Source organism: Tenrec ecaudatus, unplaced genomic scaffold, assembly GCF_050624435.1.
Source record: "Tenrec ecaudatus isolate mTenEca1 unplaced genomic scaffold, mTenEca1.hap1 Scaffold_540, whole genome shotgun sequence".
In the NCBI taxonomy this organism is placed as follows: domain Eukaryota; kingdom Metazoa; phylum Chordata; class Mammalia; order Afrosoricida; family Tenrecidae; genus Tenrec; species Tenrec ecaudatus.
This window is the reverse complement of record NW_027459455.1, coordinates 1,359,443-1,382,366: the sequence shown is the minus strand read 5'-3', so window position 1 is coordinate 1,382,366 and position 22,924 is coordinate 1,359,443. Positions and strand designations below refer to the sequence as shown.

The following is a 22,924-nucleotide window of genomic DNA, read 5'->3' as shown; positions in this document are numbered from 1 at the left end:
GGTAGTCTCATAGCGTTCCCCACTGGTTGTAAACGTTTACAAGACTACCAGCCATGTATAAGAGTTTCAAATGCTCCACGCCCTCTCTAGCATTTGTCATTCTCTGTTGTGTGTTTCAATTGCTATTGTGAGGAGTGTACGGTAATAACTCATTGTTGTTTTGATTTGCATTTCCTGGGTGGCTAGGAAATGGTGAGCATATCTTCATGTATGTGTTAGTCATTCACAAGCCAGCTTTGGTGAATGTCTATTTTATGTCCTTTGCCCACCTTTCAATTGGACTAATTTTTTTCTTAGAAATATTCCATAGATCTTGGTAACAAGTCTCTCGTTAGTTGTGTCATTGTTACCCCACCACCCCAATCTGTGAGTTCTCATTTTACTATTTTGATGAAATTTTTTGAGGTGCATAAGTGTTTTATTTTAGTAGGTCCCAGGCATCTGTGTTGTCTTTTGCTCTGTGTGCTTCCTTTATTAGATTTGCTAGTCCATGTATGCCCTGCAATAGACCCCTTAAGTTTCTAATTGATGATCCTGATAGCTCTGGGGTTTACATTTAGGTCTGTAATCCAGTTTAAGTTTGTTTTTGTACATGGAGTGAGGTATGGGTCCTGTTTCATTCTTCTGCAGATGGAGATCCAAGTTTTCACCCACTTTCCTGTTGCCCATCCTCCAGGGAGGAGGTTATATGTAGATCACTGAGGGGTCTACGGGGCCATCCCCAATCAAAGCCAAACTGACAACCCCGCCTCCATTTCCCCTAGAAGTATGCGCTACAGAGGACAACACTTAGCCTACAGGTTGGGGAGAGGGGCTGGCCCGCCATGCCCATATGGAAGTGTAAACCCAAAGGAAAAAGGGAGTGAGGGTTTAGACTGGATACTGGCACACCAAGTCCTGAGGAGGACGGCCCTGCATGCTGCTGCTAAGGCACAGAGAGGACTGTAGGGCTGACAACAGCTTGAGACATGGTGTCCCCTCACTGGAACATATTGTGAATGAGGACAATACTCGGGACACCCAGCAGGGAGTGAGTCGGGCCTGACCAGCCCCACAATGGGATGAACCAGGAAGGAAACAGAACAGATCAGCAATGGGAGCATTGCCAAGCCACGAAGCCCTTGAAGTGTCCCCACAATAGATTTCAGGCTAGGAGGGGCAGTTCTCAGAACCCCTCTAGACTGGTGGGGAGATAATCATAAAGGTCAGCAGACAGATTTGGAATTTTGTATGTGTTTTCAGGGGGGTTTTCTAGGTTTCCCCCCTTTTTTTGTTTTCCCTTTTTATTCAGTCTTTTGTTTTCTTTTTGCTTTGTCTCTTTTATTGCTTTGCCTACCAATATAAGATAGGTTTGGGAAGAAAGCCCAAGGAGAAAGTAAAGGGACCGGCATTTCTGGAGGCACTTGGGAGAGGAGACAGTGGGAGGAAAGGAGTGGTGAGCAAACGATGCCATAGACAGGAAACAACTAGGGAATTAAAAGGAACAACAAGGAGGACATAGAGATCCTGGTGGTGGTGGTGGAGCAACGGCAATCTAGCTGAGAGAAGAAGGGCACGCATGATGTTGGGAAAGGAGAAAGGTAAAAAGAAAACAGGAACGATCTAGGAAGCAAATCTAAGGATACAGGAATAAACATAGGTGTGCACTTATGAAAATATATTAATAAAAATCGAGGTATTGGCCTATGTACATATATTTACATAGCGATAAATTAAGGAAGTGGATGGACTTTGGGCCTCTGCTTAAGCCCTCCCTCAACACAAGAACACTTTGTTCTAACAACCCAGCATTCAGTGATGCTCACCCTCCCAGCATAATAGCTGAAGGCAAAATGAATGCATAAGCAAATGAGGTAAAGAAAGCTGATGATGCCCAGCTATAAAAAGATAAAACATCTGGGTTCTTAAAAAACTGATGGTAAACTTGCAGCCATCTAGCAAAGAAGCAACAAATCCCATATGAAAGGGCCCTAGCCTGTAAGATCATGAGGTGTTGACAGAATCAGGTAGGCACCAGAAGACTGCAAACAAACAAAAACCCCCATATTGTTTAGGATAAAGGGGTTGGAGCAGAGCCCCAAAACCCATCTGTAGACGGGAGGACATACCCTCACAGAAGGGTCACAACAAAAGGATGAGGCAACCAGAGCACAGTATAACACTAATGAAATGTACAACATACCTCTGTATCTTTAAGGCTTCCTCACCCCCCTCTATCATGATCCCAGTTCTGCCAATCAGTTGTGCGTAGGCAAGAGCATGTATACAGGTACAGATAAAGGATCATGACACACAGAATCAAGGTCAGACCAACCCCTCAGGAACAGAAACCGAAGGGTACCAGGAGGGTAGATGGAAGGTAGGGGTAGAAAGGGGAAACCGATCACAATGATTGCTGTATAATACTGCTCCCCAGGGGGGTAAACAACATAAATGTGGTGAAGGGACACAGCACTCAGTATAAGATAGGAAATCAAGGGGTCACGAGAGTGGGAGTGTAGGAAAAGAGAAGAATTGAACCAAGAGTTCAAAAAGAAAGTAACTGTTTAGAAAATGATGGCAACAAATGATAGTGGTATAAATGAGCTTGATACAATTGATGTCATGGACTGTTAGAAGAGCTGTGAGGTAGTTAGTTTGCTGTGACAAGCTGGCCGATAAACACATGTGGGGCGAATTGAAAGGGAGAGGGATAAGTGGTTCAGGGATCCACGCCTTTCTAATGCTGGGGTGCCTTGCTTTATGATGGTCAGATCCGGATGCAGCTCCCTTAGCCAGTTCCCTGCTTTAGCTCCCAAGAATAATTTCCTGAAAGACATCCCTGAGGAGAAGCCACATGGACCTAGTAGACACGATGCCGGTGCAGAGATGCTTACACATTCACTGAATCGGCTTTCCTCCTCCAGTCAACATCATGGTGTCTGGTTTGTGAGATGGAGGAGGACTTTGTGGTTTGATACTGGATAAAGGGGTTGAGGGATTAATTTTGGACTTGTGGGTTTTGGCAGGACAGGTTTGGGATTTTTGCTTGATGCACACTATATATAAACTATATAAAGCACTTTATCTAAACTATATAAAACTCTCCCTTAGACATGAGTTTCACTGTAGTTCTTTCCCTAAAGTACCCTGACTAACACATTGTGGTACCTTAGCAGTGGTGTACTGGAGAAACTAGCCATAAGATGGAGAGTAGATGTTTGTCTGACCTCTCCCTCATGGTAGTTTTCCTTCTCTGTCTAGCCAGTGGTCAGACAAAGCCACCCTATATTCAATAGATTACTGGGGAAACTATGGGAAGTATGAGAGCAGAAAGTTTGTAAGCCCACTTGCTTTGAGCCAACAAAATTTGATCTTTACATGGGCTTAGGAAACACCTTAGAAGACAGCTATGCAGAGAATTGATTTATATGCGAAACAGTGCTTTCCTGTACTCAGGAACCACAAGTCTTTGCCAACACTAAAAAAATCTGGGAGTACAAAGAAAATACCTCCCAGGGAATGGGTGTAAAAGGGAGCTTATGAGCAGGCTGACGGTTTGCAAGGTGACCACGTGAATCTACTTGCTCAGTAGAAGTTGGAGAAATGTAGTAATAAAAACACTAATTGAGTTTGGCCTCTGACACTTGTGTATTTGGTTTACAGGAGAAATGGAGAATATGAGAGTGAATCAACAAAAATTCATGATCTAGCATGAGTAACCCAAGCTTCTTGAATATTGGAGAGAGCTCATGGTCTACAAGCAAGGTGATCGGTGGACACCGTAGAGCTGAGGAAGGCATGGGTTGACCAGAACCCTAACAGATGGCGGATTTTCGAGGCTGTGAACTGGTGTGGATCATGGCTGACTTTATGAATGGCTTCTTCGGTTTTGACTTTGTTGATGGACGCAAAATTCAATAGGTTCCTATTGGAATGAAGATTTATTCAGGTCGAACATGATTTTTTCCTCTGAGAAAAGGTTTGATCTAAGAGGGCCGTAGATTAAGCAAACAGCGAAAATATGAGGTACAAGTGCACGGAGTAGATGGCTTAAAAACATTCCAGAGGGAGAAACATAATCAGAGGCTTATAGAATTAAGTTATTGGTGTCACGTAATTTCAATTCTGAATGGGTGCCAGGATGGCAAGTTTGGATATAGTTCGTGGATTATGCCAACCTGGGCGATACACACATGCGGTTAAATGAAGGGCGGAGGGATCAATGGCTCCTTGAGCATTGCCATTCTAGTTGGGTCTCTTCATTTCTGAATGTGGGAGCAGGGTGCAGCTGCCTCAGCTTCTTACCTGCTTTAGCTGTCAAGGCTCCTTTCCGGCAAAACGTCCCTGGGCCGAAGACACATGGACCTACCCAGAGGAAGCCCGGGCTGTTGGAGTAGCCGTGCAGATATGCTGACATATCCAATGCCCACGCTGCTCTGCTTACACATTCAATGCCTCAGCTCTCCTCCCTCAGCCAGCAACATGTCGTCTGTTTTGAAAGATGGAGGAGGACATTGCAATTGGTGTTGGACATGTGGGTTAATGGGTTATTGTCGGACTTGTGGGTTTGGACCACACTGCTTTCGGATGTCTGCTTGATGAACACTTAACCTTGATATATGAGTCTCACTTAGACATGAGTTTCTGTGCCCCTGTTTCTCTACGAGAGCCAGAGTCACAAATAGGATACCTAGCAGTGGGGCAATGGAAAAACTCATCTTAAGATGGAGAGTAGCTATTTGTTTGACCTTGCCCTCATGGTAATTCTTCTTCCTTGTCTATGTAGAGGTCAGACAAAGCTACCCTTTACTCGGTTGTTTTCTGGGGAAAATATGGGAAGTGGGAAAAATGAAAGTTTGTAAGCCCACATGCATAGAGCCACCAAAATTGGGTGATCTTTAGCTGGGTTAAGCTACCTCTGGGAAGACTGCTGTGCAGTGAATTAGATGCCCAACAGTGCTTTCGTGTACTCAGGAACCATAAGCCTTTGCCAGAAGTTAAAATAAAATCTGAGAGTAGGGAGAAAACATCTCCCTGGACTGTGTGTTAAAGAGAGCCTGTGAGCAGGCGGAATTGCTAGCTGGGTGACCATATGGATCTTCATATGGAGTGGAGGTTGGAGAACTGCAGCAATAAAAGGACTGCTTGTGTATGGGCCCAGATACCTGTGGATTTGGTTTACCTGAAAAGGAGAAAAAGAGGGTGATTCTACTAAAGTTCACCACGTCGCATCAGGAGCCCAGGCTTGTTGAACATTAGCGAGAGCCCATGGTCTACAAGCAAGGTGACCGGTGGATACCCCGTGAAGGCTGAGCGAGGTAGCTGGCACGGGTCGACCCGAAGCCCAACAGAGGACGATATTGGAGACTGTGAACTGGTGCCTAAGAGTGCTGACTTTATGCACGGCCTGTCCGGCTTTGATTTTGCCGATTGACACAGACTGTGAAAGGTTCCTATTGGAATGAAGATTTCTTCATAGCGAGCAATGATTGTTTCCTCTGAGCACTGGTTTTATATTAGTGGGCCATAGATAAAGTGGATAGCTAAAATTTGGCGTTTAAAGGCACAGAGTAGTTGGCTTACAAACTTTCTGAGTGGGGGAACATTCCATAAGTTTTAGAATTAAGGTCCTGATGTTACTTAATTCCATGTTGGGTTTAAAGAATTTTGAACGGGTGCCTGGTTCGCAAATGTGAATTTAGTTCGTGGATTGTGCCAACATGGGCGATACACACGTGAGGTTAAATGAAGGGCGGAGGGATCAATGGCTCCTTGATCATTGCCATTCTAGTTGGGTCTCTTCATTTCTGAATGTGGGAGCAGGGTGCAGCTGACTCAGCTTGTTCCCTGCTTTAGCTGTCAAGGCTCCTTTCTGGCAAGACGTCCAAGAGCCGAAGACACATGGACCTACAAAGAGGAAACCCGGGCTGCTGGAGTAGCCATGCAGAGATATGCTGACATATCCACTGCCCAGGCTGCTCTGCTTACACATTCACTGCCTGGGCTCTCCTCCTTCAGCCAGCAACATGTCGAATGTTTTGAAAGATGGAGGAGGACATTGCAATTGGTGTTGGACATGTGGGTTAATGGGTTATTGTCGGACTTGTGGGTTTGGACCACACTGCTTTCGGATGTCTGCTTGATGAACACTTAACCTTGATATGAGTCTCACTTAGAAACTCATGTCTGTGTCCCTGTTTCTCTACGAGAGCCAGAGTCACAAATAGGATACCTAGCAGTGGGGCAATGGAAAAACTCATCTTAAGATGGAGGGTAGCTATTTGTTTGACCTTGCCTCATGGTAATTCTACTTCCTTGTCTATCCAGAAGTCAGACAAAGCTACCCTGTACTCGGTTGTTTTCTGGGGAAACTATGGAAAGGTGGAAAAACGAAAGTTTGTAAGCCCACTTGCTTTGAACCACTAAAATGGGGTTATCTTTAGCTGGGTTTAGACCACCTCTGGGTAGACAGCTATGCAGTGAAATAGATGCCCACCAGTGCTTTCGTGAACTCAGGAACCATAAGCCTTTGCCAGAAGTTAAAAAAACATCTGGGAGTAGGGAGAAAACATCTCCCAGGGACTGTGTGTTAAAGAGAGACTGTGAGCAGGCTGAATTGCTTTCTGGGTGACCTCGGGGATCTACATATGGAGGGGAGGTCGGAGAAATGCAGCAATAAAAGGACTGCTTGCGTATGGGCACGGATACCTGGGATTTGGTTTACCTGAAAAGGAGAACACGAGGGTGACTCGAGTAAAGTTCACCATGTGCATCAGGACCCCAGGCTTGTTGAATAGTGGCGAGAGCCCATGGTCTACAAGCAAGGTGACCGGTGGATACCCCATGAAGGCTGAGCGAGGTCCCCGGTACGGATCGTCAAGAAGCACACCAGAGGACGATATTGGAGACTGTGAATTGGTGCCTAAGAGTGCTGACTTTATGCACGGCCTGTCCGGCTTTGATTTTGCCGATGGACACAGACTTTGAATGGTTCCTATTGGAATGAAGATTTCTTCATGGCGAGCAATGATATTTCCTCTGAGCACTTGTTTTATATTTTGGGCCATAGATAAAGTGAATAGCTAAAATAGCTAAAAGTTGGCTTACAATCTTTCTGAGTGGGGACACATTCCATAAGTTTTAGAATTAAGGTCCTGGTGTTACTTAATTCCATGTTGTGGTTAAAGAATTTTGAACGGGTGCCAGGTTCGCAAATGTGGATTTAGTTCGTGGATTGTGCCCACCTGGGCGATACACACGTGCGGTTAAATCAAGGGCGGAGGGATCAATGGCTCCTTGAGCATTGCCATTCTTGTTGGGTCTCTTCATTTCTGAACATGGGAGCAGGGTGCAGCTGCCTCACCTTGTTCCCTGCTTTAGCTGACAAGGCTCCTTTCTGGCAAGACGTCCCTGAGCCGAAGACACATGCACCTACCCAGAGGAAGCCCGGGCTGTTGGAGTAGCCGTGTAGAGATATGCTGACATATCCACTGCCCACGCTGCTCTGCTTACACATTCACTGCCTCGTCTCTCCTCCTCCAGCCAGCAACATGTCATCTGTTTTGAAAGATGGAGGAGGACACTGCAATTGTTGTTAGACATGTGGGTTAATGGGTTAATGTCGGACTTGGGGGTTTGGACCACACTGCTTTCAGATGTCTGCTTGATGAACACTTAACCTTTATATATGAGTCTCACTTAGACATGAGTTTCTGTGCCCCTGTTTCTCTACGAGAGCCAGAGTCACAAATAGGATACCTAGCAGTGGGGCAATGGAAAAACTCATCTTAAGATGGAGAGTAACTATATGTTTGACCTTGCCCTCATGGTAATTCTTCTTCCTTGTCGATCCAGAGGTCAGACAAAGCCACCCTTTACTCGGTTGTTTTCTGGGGAAACTAGGGTAAGGGGGAAAAATGAAAGTTTGTAAGCCCATTTGCTTGAGCCACCAAAATGGGGTGATCTTTAGCTGGGTTTTGACCACCTCTGGGAAGACAGGTATGCAGTGAAATAGATGCCCACCAGTTCTTTGGTGTGCTCAGGAATTATAAGACTTGACCAGAAGTAAAAAAAAAAATCTGGGAGTAGGGAGAAAACATCTCCCTGGGAGTGTGTCTTAAAGAGAGCCTGTGAGCAGGCTGAATTGCTTGCTGGGTTTCCACGAGGATCTACATATGGTGTGTAGGTCGGAGAAATGCAGCAATAACAGGATTGCTTGCGTATGGGCACGGATACCTGTGGATTTGTTTACCTGTAAAGGGGAACACAAGGGTGACTCGAGGAATGTTCACCACGTCGCATCAGGAGCCCAACTTGTTGAATAGTGGCGAGAGCCCATGGTCTACAAGCAAGGTGACCGGTGGACACCCCGTGGAGGCTGAGTGAGGTAGCCGGCACGGGTCGACCAGAAGCCCACCAGAGGGCGATATTGGAGACTGTGAACTGGTGCCTAAGAGTGCTGACGTTATGCACGGCCTGTCCGGCTTTGGTTTTGCCGATGGACACAGACTGTGAAAGGTTCCTATTAGAATGAAGATTTCTTCATGGCGAGCAATGATTGTTTCCTCTGAGCCCTGGTTTTATATTAGTGGGCCATAGATAAAGTGAATAGCTAAAATTAAGGGTATAAAGGCACAGAGCAGTTGGCTTACAAACTTTCGGAGTGGGGGAACATTCCATAAGGCTTTGAATTAAGGTCCTGATGTTACTTAATTCCATGTTGGGGTTAAAGAATTTTGAACGGGTGCCAGGTTCACAAATGTGGATTTAGTTCGTGGATTCTGCCCACCTGGGTGATACACACGTGCAGTTAAATGAAGGGCGGAGGGATCAATGGCTCCTTGAGCATTGCCATTCTGGTTGGGTCTCTTCTTTTCTGAACGTGGGAGCAGGGTGCAGCTGCCTCAGCTTGTTCCCTGCTTCAGCTGTCAAGGCTCCTTTCCGGCAAGACGTCCCTGAGCCGAAGACACATGTACTTACCCAAAGGAAGCCCGGGTTGCTGGAGTAGCCGTGCAGAAATATGCTGATATATCCACAGACCACGCGGCTCTGCTTACACATTCACTGTCTCGGCGCCCCTCCTTCAGCCTGCAACATGTCGTCTGTTTTGAAAGATGGAGGAGGACATTGCAATTGGTTTCGACATGTGGGTTAATGGGTTAATGTCGGACTTGTGGGTTTGGACCACACTGCTTTCAGATGTCTGCTTGATGAACACTTAACCTTGATATATGAGTCTCACTTAGACATGAGTTTCTGTGCCCCTGTTTCTCTACGAGAGCCAGAGTCACAAATAGGATACCTAGCAGTGGGGCAATGGAAAAACTCATCTTAAGATGGAGAGTAGCTATTTGTTTGACTTTGCCCTCATGGTAATTCTTCTTCCTTGTCGATCCAGAGGTCAGACAAAGCCACCCTTTACTCGGTTGTTTTCTGGGGGAATATGGGAAGTGGGAAAAATGAAAGTTTGTAAGCCCACATGCTTAGAGCCACCAAAATTGGGTGATATTTAGCTGGGTTAAGCTTCCTCTGGGAAGACTGCTGTGCAGTGAATTAGATGCCCACCAGTGCTTTCGTGTACTCAGGAACCATAAGCCTTTGCCAGAAGTTAAAATAAAATCTGAGAGTAGGGAGAAAACATCTCCCTGGACTGTGTGTTAAAGAGAGCCTGTGAGCAGGCTGAAATCTTGCTGGGTGACCACGTGGATCTTCATATGGGTGGAGGTCGGAGAACTGCAGCAATAAAAGAACTGCTTGTGTATGGGCCCAGATACCTGTGGATTTGGTTTACCTGAAAAGGAGAACACGAGGGTGACTCGAGTAAAGTTCACCACGTTGCATCAGGAGCCCAGACTTGTTGAACATTGGCGAGAGCCCATGGTCTACAAGCAAGGAGACCGGTGGACACCCCGTGGAGGCTGAGTGAGGTAGCTGGCACGGGTCGACCAGAAGCAGACCATAGGGCGATATTGGAGACTGTGAACTGGTGCCTAAGAGTGCTGACTTTATGCACGGCCTGTCCGGCTTTCATTTTGCCGATGGACACAGACTTTGAAAGGTTCCTATTGGAATGAAGATTTCTTCATAGCGAGCAATGATTGTTTCCTCTGAGCACTGGTTTTATATTAGTGGGCCATAGATAAAGTGGATAGCTAAAATTTGGCGTTTAAAGGCACAGAGTAGTTGGCTTACAAACTTTCCGAGTGGGGGAACATTCCATAAGTTTTAGAATTAAGGTCTGATATAACTTTATTCCATGTTGGGGTTAAAGAATTTTGGACGGGTGCCTGGTTCACAAATGTGGATTTAGTTCGTGGACTGTGCCAACCTGGGCGATACACACGTGCGGTTAAATGAAGGGCGGAGGGATCAATGGCTCCTTGATCATTGCCATTCTAGTTGGGTCTCTTCATTTCTGAATGTGGGAGCAGGGTGCAGCTGACTCATCTTGTTCCCTGCTTTAGCTGTCAAGGCTCCTTTCTGGCAAGACGTCCCTGAGCCGAAGACACATGGACCTACCAAGAGGAAACCCGGGCTGCTGGAGTAGCCATGCAGAGATTTGCTGACATATCCACTGCCCATGCTGCTCTGCTTACACATTCACTGCCTGGGCTCTCCTCCTTCAGCCAGCAACATGTCGAATGTTTTGAAAGATGGAGGAGGACATTGCAATTGGTGTTGGACATGTGGGTTAATGGGTTATTGTCGGACTTGTGGGTTTGGACCACACTGCTTTCGGATGTCTGCTTGATGAACACTTAACCTTTATATATGAGTCTCACTTAGACATGAGTTTCTGTGCCCCTGTTTCTCTACGAGAGCCAGAGTCACAAATAGGATACCTAGCCGTGGGGCAATGGAAAAACTCACCTTAAGATGGAGAGTAGCTATTTGTTTGACTTTGCCCTCCTGGTAATTCTTCTTCCTTGTGTATCTAGAGGTCAGACAAAGCCACCCTTTACTCGGTTGTTTTCTGGGGAAAATATGGGAAGTGGGAAAAATGAAAGTTTGTAAGCCCACATGCTTAGAGCCACCAAAATTGCGTGATCTTTAGCTGGGTTAAGCTACCTCTGGGAAGACTGCTGTGCAGTGAATTAGATGCCCACCAGTGCTTTCGTGTACTCAGGAACCATAAGCCTTTGCCAGAAGTTAAAATAAAATCTGAGAGTAGGGAGAAAACATCTCCCTGGACTGTGTGTTAAAGAGAGCCTTTGAGCAGGCTGAATTTCTTGCTGGGTGACCACGTGGATCTTCATATGGAGTGGAGGTCGGAGAACTGCAGCAATAAAAGAACTGCTTGTGTATGGGCCCAGATACCTGTGGATTTGGTTTACCTGAAAAGGGGAACACGAGGGTGACTCGAGTAAAGTTCACCACGTTGCATCAGGAGCCCAGACTTGTTGAACATTGGCGAGAGCCCATGGTCTACAAGCAAGGAGACCGGTGGACACCCCGTGGAGGCTGAGTGAGGTAGCTGGCACGGGTCGACCAGAAGCAGACCATAGGGCGATATTGGAGACTGTGAACTGGTGCCTAAGAGTGCTGACTTTATGCACGGCCTGTCCGGCTTTCATTTTGCCGATGGACACAGACTTTGAAAGGTTCCTATTGGAATGAAGATTTCTTCATAGCGAGCAATGATTGTTTCCTCTGAGCACTGGTTTTATATTAGTGGGCCATAGATAAAGTGGATAGCTAAAATTTGGCGTTTAAAGGCACAGAGTAGTTGGCTTACAAACTTTCCGAGTGGGGGAACATTCCATAAGTTTTAGAATTAAGGTCTGATATAACTTTATTCCATGTTGGGGTTAAAGAATTTTGGACGGGTGCCTGGTTCACAAATGTGGATTTAGTTCGTGGACTGTGCCAACCTGGGCGATACACACGTGCGGTTAAATGAAGGGCGGAGGGATCAATGGCTCCTTGATCATTGCCATTCTAGTTGGGTCTCTTCATTTCTGAATGTGGGAGCAGGGTGCAGCTGACTCAGCTTGTTCCCTGCTTTAGCTGTCAAGGCTCCTTTCTGGCAAGACGTCCCTGAGCCGAAGACACATGGACCTACCAAGAGGAAACCCGGGCTGCTGGAGTAGCCATGCAGAGATTTGCTGACATATCCACTGCCCATGCTGCTCTGCTTACACATTCACTGCCTGGGCTCTCCTCCTTCAGCCAGCAACATGTCGAATGTTTTGAAAGATGGAGGAGGACATTGCAATTGGTGTTGGACATGTGGGTTAATGGGTTATTGTCGGACTTGTGGGTTTGGACCACACTGCTTTCGGATGTCTGCTTGATGAACACTTAACCTTTATATATGAGTCTCACTTAGACATGAGTTTCTGTGCCCCTGTTTCTCTATGAGAGCCAGTCACAAATAGGATACCTAGCATTGGCGCAATGGAAAAAATCATTTTAAGATGGAGAGTAGCTATTTGTTCGACCTTGCCCTTGTGGTAATTCTTCTTCCTTGTCTATCCAGAGGTAAGACAAAGCCACCCTTTACTCGGTTGTTTTCTGGGGAAACTATGGGTAGTGGGAAAAATGAATGATTGTGAGCCGACTTGCTTTGAACCACTAAAATGGGGTTATCTTTAGCTGGGTTTAGACCACCTCTCGGTAGACAGCTAATCAGTGAAATAGATGCCCACCAGTGCTTTCGTGAACTCAGGAACCATAAGCCTTTGCCAGATGTTAAAAAAAACATCTGGGAGTAGGGAGAAAACATCTCCCAGGAACTGTGTGTTAAAGAGAGACTGTGAGCAGGCTGAATTGCTTTCTGGGTGACCTCGGGGATCTACATATGGAGTGGAGGTCAGAGAAATGCAGCAATAAAAGGACTGCTTGCGTATGGGCACGATACCTGTGGATTTGGTTTACCTGAAAAGGAGAACACGAGGGTGACTCGAGTAAAGTTCACCATGTGCATCAGGACCCCAGGCTTGTTGAATAGTGGCGAGAGCCCATGGTCTACAAGCAAGGTGACCGGTGGATACCCCATGAAGGCTGAGCGAGGTCCCCGGTACGGGTCGACAAGAAGCACACCAGAGGACGATATTGGAGACTGTGAACTGGTGCCTAAGAGTGCTGACTTTATGCACGGCGTGTCCGGCTTTGATTTTGCCGATGGACACATACTTTGAATGGTTCCTATTGGAATGAAGATTTCTTCATGGCGAGCAATGATATTTCCTCCGAGCACTTGTTTTATATTTTGGGCCATAGATAAAGTGAATAGCTAAAATTTGGCGTATGATGGCACAGAGTAGTTGGCTTACAATCTTTCTGAGTGGGGAAACATTCCATAAGTTTTAGAATTAAGGTCCTGGTGTTACTTAATTCCATGTTGGGGTTAAAGAATTTTGAACGGGTGCCAGGTTCACAAATGTGGATTTAGTTCGTGGATTGTGCCCACCTGGGTGATACACACGTGCAGTTAAATGAAGGGCTGAGGGATCAATGGCTCCTTGAGCATTGCCATTCTAGTTGGGTCTCTTCATTTCTGAACGTGGGAGCAGGCTGCAGCTGCCTCAGCTTGTTCCCTGCTTTAGCTGTCAAGGCTCCTTTCCGGCAAGACGTCCCTGAGCCGAAGACACATGTACTTACCCAAAGGAAGCCCGGGTTGTTGGAGTAGCCGTGCAGAGATATGCTTATATATCCACAGACCACGCGGCTCTGCTTACACATTCACTGTCTCGGCCCCCCTCCTTCAGCCTACAACATGTCGTCTGTTTTGAAAGATGGAGGAAGACATTGCAATTGGTTTCGACTTGTGGTTTAATGGGTTAATGTCGGACTTGTGGGTTTGGACCACACTGCTTTCAGATGTCTGCTTGATGAACACTTAACCTTTATATATGAGTCTCACTTAGACATGAGTTTCTGTGCCCCTGTTTCTCTACGAGAGCCAGAGTCACAAATAGGATACCTAGCAGTGGGGCAATGGAAAAACTCATCTTAAGATGGAGAGTAGCTATTTGTTTGACTTTGCCCTCCGGGCAATTCTTCTTCCTTGTCTATCCAGAGGTCAGACAAAGCCACCCTTTACTCGGTTGTTTTCTGGGGAAAATATGGGAAGTGGGAAAAATGAAAGTTTGTAAGCCCACATGCTTAGAGCCACCAAAATTGGGTGGTCTTTAGTTGGGTTAAGCTACCTCTGGGAAGACTGCTGTGCAGTGAATTAGATGCCCACCAGTGCTTTCGTGTACCCAGGAACCATAAGCCTTTGCCAGAAGTTAAAATAAAATCTGAGAGTAGGGAGAAAACATCTCCCTGGACTGTGTGTTAAAGAGAGCCTGTGAGCAGGCTGAAATCTTGCTGGGTGACCACGTGGATCTTTATATGGGTGGAGGTCGGAGAACTGCAGCAATAAAAGAACTGCTTGTGTATGGGCCCAGATACCTGTGGATTTGGTTTACCTGAAAAGGAGAAAAAGAGGGTGATTCGACTAAAGTTCACCACGTCGCATCAGGAGCCCAGGCTTGTTGAACATTAGCGAGAGCCCATGGTCTACAAGCAAGGAGACCGGTGGACACGCCATGGAGGCTGAGTCAGGTAGCTGGCATGGGTCGACCAGAAGCCCACCATAGGGCGATATTGGAGACTGTGAACTGGTGCCTAAGAGTGCTGACTTTATGCACGGCCTGTCCGGCTTTGATTTTGCCGATGGACACAGACTTTGAAAGGTTCCTATTGGAATGAAGATTTCTTCATAGCGAGCAATGATTGTTTCCTCTGAGCACTGGTTTTATATTAGTGGGCCATAGATAAAGTGGATAGCTAAAATTTGGCGTATAAAGGCACAGAGTAGTTGGCTTACAAACTTTCCGAGTGGGGGAACATTCCATAAGTTTTAGAATTAAGGTCTGATGTAACTTAATTCCATGTTGGGTTTAAAGAATTTTGAACGGGTGCCTGGTTCGCAAATGTGAATTTAGTTCGTGGATTGTGCCAACCTGGGCGATACACACGTGTGGTTAAATGAAGGGCGGAGGGATCAATGGCTCCTTGATCATTGCCATTCTAGTTGGGTCTCTTCATTTCTGAATGTGGGAGTAGGGTGCAGCTGACTCAGCTTGTTCCCTGCTTTAGCTGTCAAGGCTCCTTTCTGGCAAGACGTCCAAGAGCCGAAAACACATGGACCTACAAAGAGGAAACCCGGGCTGCTGGAGTAGCCATGCAGAGATATGCTGACATATCCACTGCCCAGGCTGCTCTGCTTACACATTCACTGCCTGGGCTCTCCTCCTTCAGCCAGCAACATGTCGAATGTTTTGAAAGATGGAGGAGGACATTGCAATTGGTGTTGGACATGTGGGTTAATGGGTTATTGTCGGACTTGTGGGTTTGGACCACACTGCTTTCGGATGTCTGCTTGATGAACACTTAACCTTGATATATGAGTTTAACTTAGAAACTCATGTCTGTGTCCCTGTTTCTCTACGAGAGCCAGAGTCACAAATAGGATACCTAGCAGTGGGGCAATGGAAGAACTCATCTTAAGATGGAGAGTAGCTATTTGTTTGACCTTGCCTTATGGTAATTCTACTTCCTTGTCTATCCAGAAGTCAGACAAAGCTACCCTGTACTCGGTTGTTTTCTGGGGAAACTATGGAAAGGTGGAAAAACGAAAGTTTGTAAGCCCACTTGCTTTGAACCACTAAAATGGGGTTATCTTTAGCTGGGTTTAGACCACCTCTGGGTAGACAGCTAATCAGTGAAATAGATGCCCACCAGTGCTTTCGTGAACTCAGGAACCATAAGCCTTTGCCAGAAGTTAAAAAAACATCTGGGAGTAGGGAGAAAACATCTCCCAGGGACTGTGTGTTAAAGAGAGACTGTGAGCAGGCTGAATTGTTTCTGGGTGACCTCGGGGATCTACATATGGAGTGGAGGTCGGAGAAATGCAGCAATAAAAGGACTCCTTGCGTATGGGCACGGATACCTGTGGATTTGGTTTACCTGAAAAGGAGAACACGAGGGTGACTCGAGTAAAGTTCACCATGTGCATCAGGACCCCAGGCTTGTTGAATAGTGGCGAGAGCCCATGGTCTACAAGCAAGGTGACCGGTGGATACCCCATGAAGGCTGAGCGAGGTCCCCGGTACGGGTCGACAAGAAGCACACCAGAGGACGATATTGGAGACTGTGAACTGGTGCCTAACAGTGCTGACTTTATGCACGGCGTGTCCGGCTTTGATTTTGCCGATGGACACAGACTATGAATGGTTCCTATTGGAATGAAGATTTCTTCATGGCGAGCAATGATATTTCCTCCGAGCACTTGTTTTATATTTTGGGCCATAGATAAAGTGAATAGCTAAAATTTGGCGTATGATGGCACAGAGTAGTTGGCTTACAATCTTTCTGAGTGGGGAAACATTCCATAAGTTTTAGAATTAAGGTCCTGGTGTTACTTAATTCCATGTTGGGGTTAAAGAATTTTGAACGGGTGCCAGGTTCGCAAATGTGGATTTAGTTCGTGGATTGTGCCCACCTGGGCGATACACACGTGCGGTTAAATCAAGGGCGGAGGGATCAATGGCTCCTTGAGCATTGCCATTCTTGTTGGGTCTCTTCATTTCTGAACATGGGAGCAGGGTGCAGCTGCCTCACCTTGTTCCCTGCTTTAGCTGACAAGGCTCCTTTCTGGCAAGACGTCCCTGAGCCGAAGACACATGCACCTACCCAGAGGAAGCCCGGGCTGTTGGAGTAGCCGTGTAGAGATATGCTGACATATCCACTGCCCACGCTGCTCTGCTTACACATTCACTGCCTCGTCTCTCCTCCTCCAGCCAGCAACATGTCATCTGTTTTGAAAGATGGAGGAGGACACTGCAATTGTTGTTAGACATGTGGGTTAATGGGTTAATGTCGGACTTGGGGGTTTGGACCACACTGCTTTCAGATGTCTGCTTGATGAACACTTAACCTTTATATATGAGTCTCACTTAGACATGAGTTTCTGTGCCCCTGTTTCTCTACGAGAGCCAGAGTCACAAATAGGATACCTAGCAGTGGGGCAATGGAAAAACTCATCTTAAGATGGAGAGTAACTATATGTTTGACCTTGCCCTCATGGTAATTCTTCTTCCTTGTCGATCCAGAGGTCAGACAAAGCCACCCTTTACTCGGTTGTTTTCTGGGGAAACTAGGGTAAGGGGGAAAAATGAAAGTTTGTAAGCCCATTTGCTTGAGCCACCAAAATGGGGTGATCTTTAGCTGGGTTTTGACCACCTCTGGGAAGACAGGTATGCAGTGAAATAGATGCCCACCAGTTCTTTGGTGTGCTCAGGAATTATAAGACTTGACCAGAAGTAAAAAAAAAAATCTGGGAGTAGGGAGAAAACATCTCCCTGGGAGTGTGTCTTAAAGAGAGCCTGTGAGCAGGCTGAATTGCTTGCTGGGTTTCCACGAGGATCTACATATGGTGTGTAGGTCGGAGAAATGCAGCAATAACAGGATTGCTTGCGTATGGGCACGGATACCTGTGGATTTGTTTACCTGTAAAGGGGAACACAAGGGTGACTCGAGGAATGTTCACCACGTCGCATCAGGAGCCCAACTTGTTGAATAGTGGCGAGAGCCCATGGTCTACAAGCAAGGTGACCGGTGGACACCCCGTGGAGGCTGAGTGAGGTAGCCGGCACGGGTCGACCAGAAGCCCACCAGAGGGCGATATTGGAGACTGTGAACTGGTGCCTAAGAGTGCTGACGTTATGCACGGCCTGTCCGGCTTTGGTTTTGCCGATGGACACAGACTGTGAAAGGTTCCTATTAGAATGAAGATTTCTTCATGGCGAGCAATGATTGTTTCCTCTGAGCCCTGGTTTTATATTAGTGGGCCATAGATAAAGTGAATAGCTAAAATTAAGGGTATAAAGGCACAGAGCAGTTGGCTTACAAACTTTCGGAGTGGGGGAACATTCCATAAGGCTTTGAATTAAGGTCCTGATGTTACTTAATTCCATGTTGGGGTTAAAGAATTTTGAACGGGTGCCAGGTTCACAAATGTGGATTTAGTTCGTGGATTCTGCCCACCTGGGTGATACACACGTGCAGTTAAATGAAGGGCGGAGGGATCAATGGCTCCTTGAGCATTGCCATTCTGGTTGGGTCTCTTCTTTTCTGAACGTGGGAGCAGGGTGCAGCTGCCTCAGCTTGTTCCCTGCTTCAGCTGTCAAGGCTCCTTTCCGGCAAGACGTCCCTGAGCCGAAGACACATGTACTTACCCAAAGGAAGCCCGGGTTGCTGGAGTAGCCGTGCAGAAATATGCTGATATATCCACAGACCACGCGGCTCTGCTTACACATTCACTGTCTCGGCGCCCCTCCTTCAGCCTGCAACATGTCGTCTGTTTTGAAAGATGGAGGAGGACATTGCAATTGGTTTCGACATGTGGGTTAATGGGTTAATGTCGGACTTGTGGGTTTGGACCACACTGCTTTCAGATGTCTGCTTGATGAACACTTAACCTTGATATATGAGTCTCACTTAGACATGAGTTTCTGTGCCCCTGTTTCTCTACGAGAGCCAGAGTCACAAATAGGATACCTAGCAGTGGGGCAATGGAAAAACTCATCTTAAGATGGAGAGTAGCTATTTGTTTGACTTTGCCCTCATGGTAATTCTTCTTCCTTGTCGATCCAGAGGTCAGACAAAGCCACCCTTTACTCGGTTGTTTTCTGGGGGAATATGGGAAGTGGGAAAAATGAAAGTTTGTAAGCCCACATGCTTAGAGCCACCAAAATTGGGTGATATTTAGCTGGGTTAAGCTTCCTCTGGGAAGACTGCTGTGCAGTGAATTAGATGCCCACCAGTGCTTTCGTGTACTCAGGAACCAAAAGCCTTTGCCAGAAGTTAAAATAAAATCTGAGTGTAGGGAGAAAACATCTCCCTGGACTGTGTGTTAAAGAGAGCCTGTGGCAGGCTGAATTGCTTGCTGGGTGACCACGTGAATCTTCAGATGGAGTGGACGTCGGAGAACTGCAGCAATAAAAGTACTGCTTGTGTATGGGCCCAGATACCTGTGGATTTGGTTTACCTGAAAAGGAGAACACGAGGGTGACTCGAGTAAAGTTCACCACGTTGCATCAGGAGCCCAGACTTGTTGAACATTGGCGAGAACCCATGGTCTACAAGCAAGGAGACCGGTGGACACCCCGTGGAGGCTGAGTGAGGTAGCTGGCACGGGTCGACCAGAAGCAGACCATAGGGCGATATTGGAGACTGTGAACTGGTGCCTAAGAGTGCTGACTTTATGCACGGCCTGTCCGGCTTTCATTTTGCCGATGGACACAGACTTTGAAAGGTTCCTATTGGAATGAAGATTTCTTCATAGCGAGCAATGATTGTTTCCTCTGAGCACTGGTTTTATATTAGTGGGCCATAGATAAAGTGGATAGCTAAAATTTGGCGTTTAAAGGCACAGAGTAGTTGGCTTACAATCTTTCTGAGTGGGGAAACATTCCATAAGTTTTAGAATTAAGGTCCTGGTGTTACTTAATTCCATGTTGGGTTTAAAGAATTTTGAACGGGTGCCAGGTTCACAAATGTGGATTTAGTTCGTGGATTGTGCCCACCTGGGTGATACACACGTGCAGTTAAATGAAGGGCTGAGGGATCAATGGCTCCTTGAGCATTGCCATTCTAGTTGGGTCTCTTCATTTCTGAACGTGGGAGCAGGCTGCAGCTGCCTCAGCTTGTTCCCTGCTTTAGCTGTCAAGGCTCCTTTCCGGCAAGACGTCCCTGAGCCGAAGACACATGTACTTACCCAAAGGAAGCCCGGGTTGTTGGAGTAGCCGTGCAGAGATATGCTTATATATCCACAGACCACGCGGCTCTGCTTACACATTCACTGTCTCGGCCCCCCTCCTTCAGCCTGCAACATGTCGTCTGTTTTGAAAGATGGAGGAAGACATTGCAATTGGTTTCGACTTGTGGTTTAATGGGTTAATGTCGGACTTGTGGGTTTGGATCACACTGCTTTCAGATGTCTGCTTGATGAACACTTAACCTTTATATATGAGTCTCACTTAGACATGAGTTTCTGTGCCCCTGTTTCTCTACGAGAGCCAGAGTCACAAATAGGATACCTAGCAGTGGGGCAATGGAAAAACTCATCTTAAGATGGAGAGTAGCTATTTGTTTGACTTTGCCCTCCGGGCAATTCTTCTTCCTTGTCTATCCAGAGGTCAGACAAAGCCACCCTTTACTCTGTTGTTTTCTGGGGAAAATATGGGAAGTGGGAAAAATGAAAGTTTGTAAGCCCACATGCTTAGAGCCACCAAAATTGGGTGGTCTTTAGTTGGGTTAAGCTACCTCTGGGAAGACTGCTGTGCAGTGAATTAGATGCCCACCAGTGCTTTCGTGTACTCAGGAACCATAAGCCTTTGCCAGAAGTTAAAATAAAATCTGAGAGTAGGGAGAAAACATCTCCCTGGACTGTGTGTTAAAGAGAGCCTGTGAGCAGGCTGAAATCTTGCTGGGTGACCACGTGGATCTTCATATGGGTGGAGGTCGGAGAACTGCAGCAATAAAAGAACTGCTTGTGTATGGGCCCAGATACCTGTGGATTTGGTTTACCTGAAAAGGAGAACACGAGGGTGACTCGAGTAAAGTTCACCACGTTGCATCAGGAGCCCAGACTTGTTGAACATTGGCGAGAGCCCATGGTCTACAAGCAAGGAGACCGGTGGACACCCCGTGGAGGCTGAGTGAGGTAGCTGGCACGGGTCGACCAGAAGCAGACCATAGGGCGATATTGGAGACTGTGAACTGGTGCCTAAGAGTGCTGACTTTATGCACGGCCTGTCCGGCTTTCATTTTGCCGATGGACACAGACTTTGAAAGGTTCCTATTGGAATGAAGATTTCTTCATAGCGAGCAATGATTGTTTCCTCTGAGCACTGGTTTTATATTAGTGGGCCATAGATAAAGTGGATAGCTAAAATTTGGCGTTTAAAGGCACAGAGTAGTTGGCTTACAAACTTTCCGAGTGGGGGAACATTCCATAAGTTTTAGAATTAAGGTCTGATATAACTTTATTCCATGTTGGGGTTAAAGAATTTTGGACGGGTGCCTGGTTCACAAATGTGGATTTAGTTCGTGGACTGTGCCAACCTGGGCGATACACACGTGCGGTTAAATGAAGGGCGGAGGGATCAATGGCTCCTTGATCATTGCCATTCTAGTTGGGTCTCTTCATTTCTGAATGTGGGAGCAGGGTGCAGCTGACTCATCTTGTTCCCTGCTTTAGCTGTCAAGGCTCCTTTCTGGCAAGACGTCCCTGAGCCGAAGACACATGGACCTACCAAGAGGAAACCCGGGCTGCTGGAGTAGCCATGCAGAGATTTGCTGACATATCCACTGCCCATGCTGCTCTGCTTACACATTCACTGCCTGGGCTCTCCTCCTTCAGCCAGCAACATGTCGAATGTTTTGAAAGATGGAGGAGGACATTGCAATTGGTGTTGGACATGTGGGTTAATGGGTTATTGTCGGACTTGTGGGTTTGGACCACACTGCTTTCGGATGTCTGCTTGATGAACACTTAACCTTTATATATGAGTCTCACTTAGACATGAGTTTCTGTGCCCCTGTTTCTCTACGAGAGCCAGAGTCACAAATAGGATACCTAGCCGTGGGGCAATGGAAAAACTCACCTTAAGATGGAGAGTAGCTATTTGTTTGACTTTGCCCTCCTGGTAATTCTTCTTCCTTGTGTATCTAGAGGTCAGACAAAGCCACCCTTTACTCGGTTGTTTTCTGGGGAAAATATGGGAAGTGGGAAAAATGAAAGTTTGTAAGCCCACATGCTTAGAGCCACCAAAATTGCGTGATCTTTAGCTGGGTTAAGCTACCTCTGGGAAGACTGCTGTGCAGTGAATTAGATGCCCACCAGTGCTTTCGTGTACTCAGGAACCATAAGCCTTTGCCAGAAGTTAAAATAAAATCTGAGAGTAGGGAGAAAACATCTCCCTGGACTGTGTGTTAAAGAGAGCCTTTGAGCAGGCTGAATTTCTTGCTGGGTGACCACGTGGATCTTCATATGGAGTGGAGGTCGGAGAACTGCAGCAATAAAAGAACTGCTTGTGTATGGGCCCAGATACCTGTGGATTTGGTTTACCTGAAAAGGGGAACACGAGGGTGACTCGAGTAAAGTTCACCACGTTGCATCAGGAGCCCAGACTTGTTGAACATTGGCGAGAGCCCATGGTCTACAAGCAAGGAGACCGGTGGACACCCCGTGGAGGCTGAGTGAGGTAGCTGGCACGGGTCGACCAGAAGCAGACCATAGGGCGATATTGGAGACTGTGAACTGGTGCCTAAGAGTGCTGACTTTATGCACGGCCTGTCCGGCTTTCATTTTGCCGATGGACACAGACTTTGAAAGGTTCCTATTGGAATGAAGATTTCTTCATAGCGAGCAATGATTGTTTCCTCTGAGCACTGGTTTTATATTAGTGGGCCATAGATAAAGTGGATAGCTAAAATTTGGCGTTTAAAGGCACAGAGTAGTTGGCTTACAAACTTTCCGAGTGGGGGAACATTCCATAAGTTTTAGAATTAAGGTCTGATATAACTTTATTCCATGTTGGGGTTAAAGAATTTTGGACGGGTGCCTGGTTCACAAATGTGGATTTAGTTCGTGGACTGTGCCAACCTGGGCGATACACACGTGCGGTTAAATGAAGGGCGGAGGGATCAATGGCTCCTTGATCATTGCCATTCTAGTTGGGTCTCTTCATTTCTGAATGTGGGAGCAGGGTGCAGCTGACTCAGCTTGTTCCCTGCTTTAGCTGTCAAGGCTCCTTTCTGGCAAGACGTCCCTGAGCCGAAGACACATGGACCTACCAAGAGGAAACCCGGGCTGCTGGAGTAGCCATGCAGAGATTTGCTGACATATCCACTGCCCATGCTGCTCTGCTTACACATTCACTGCCTG

At 46.7% G+C, this 22,924-nt stretch overlaps 1 protein-coding gene across 7 annotated transcripts in view; it reads left to right on the top strand.

The window, feature by feature from the left end:
* The window catches only part of LOC142436679 (thyrotropin-releasing hormone-degrading ectoenzyme-like), a 508,970-nt gene that overhangs the window by 346,035 nt on the left and 140,011 nt on the right, over positions 1-22,924 (top strand). For 2 of the 7 annotated variants that reach the window (XR_012782058.1, XM_075540183.1), the window contains exon 9: positions 3,646-4,154. The exons of 2 other annotated variants lie outside the window; for them this stretch is intronic. The gene's annotated coding sequence lies outside the window, so the exon portion shown is untranslated. Of the gene's footprint in view, positions 1-3,645; positions 4,156-22,924 lie in introns of those variants that run through there. 3 more of the 7 variants (XM_075540182.1, XM_075540178.1, XM_075540184.1) reach the window with 2 other exon arrangements.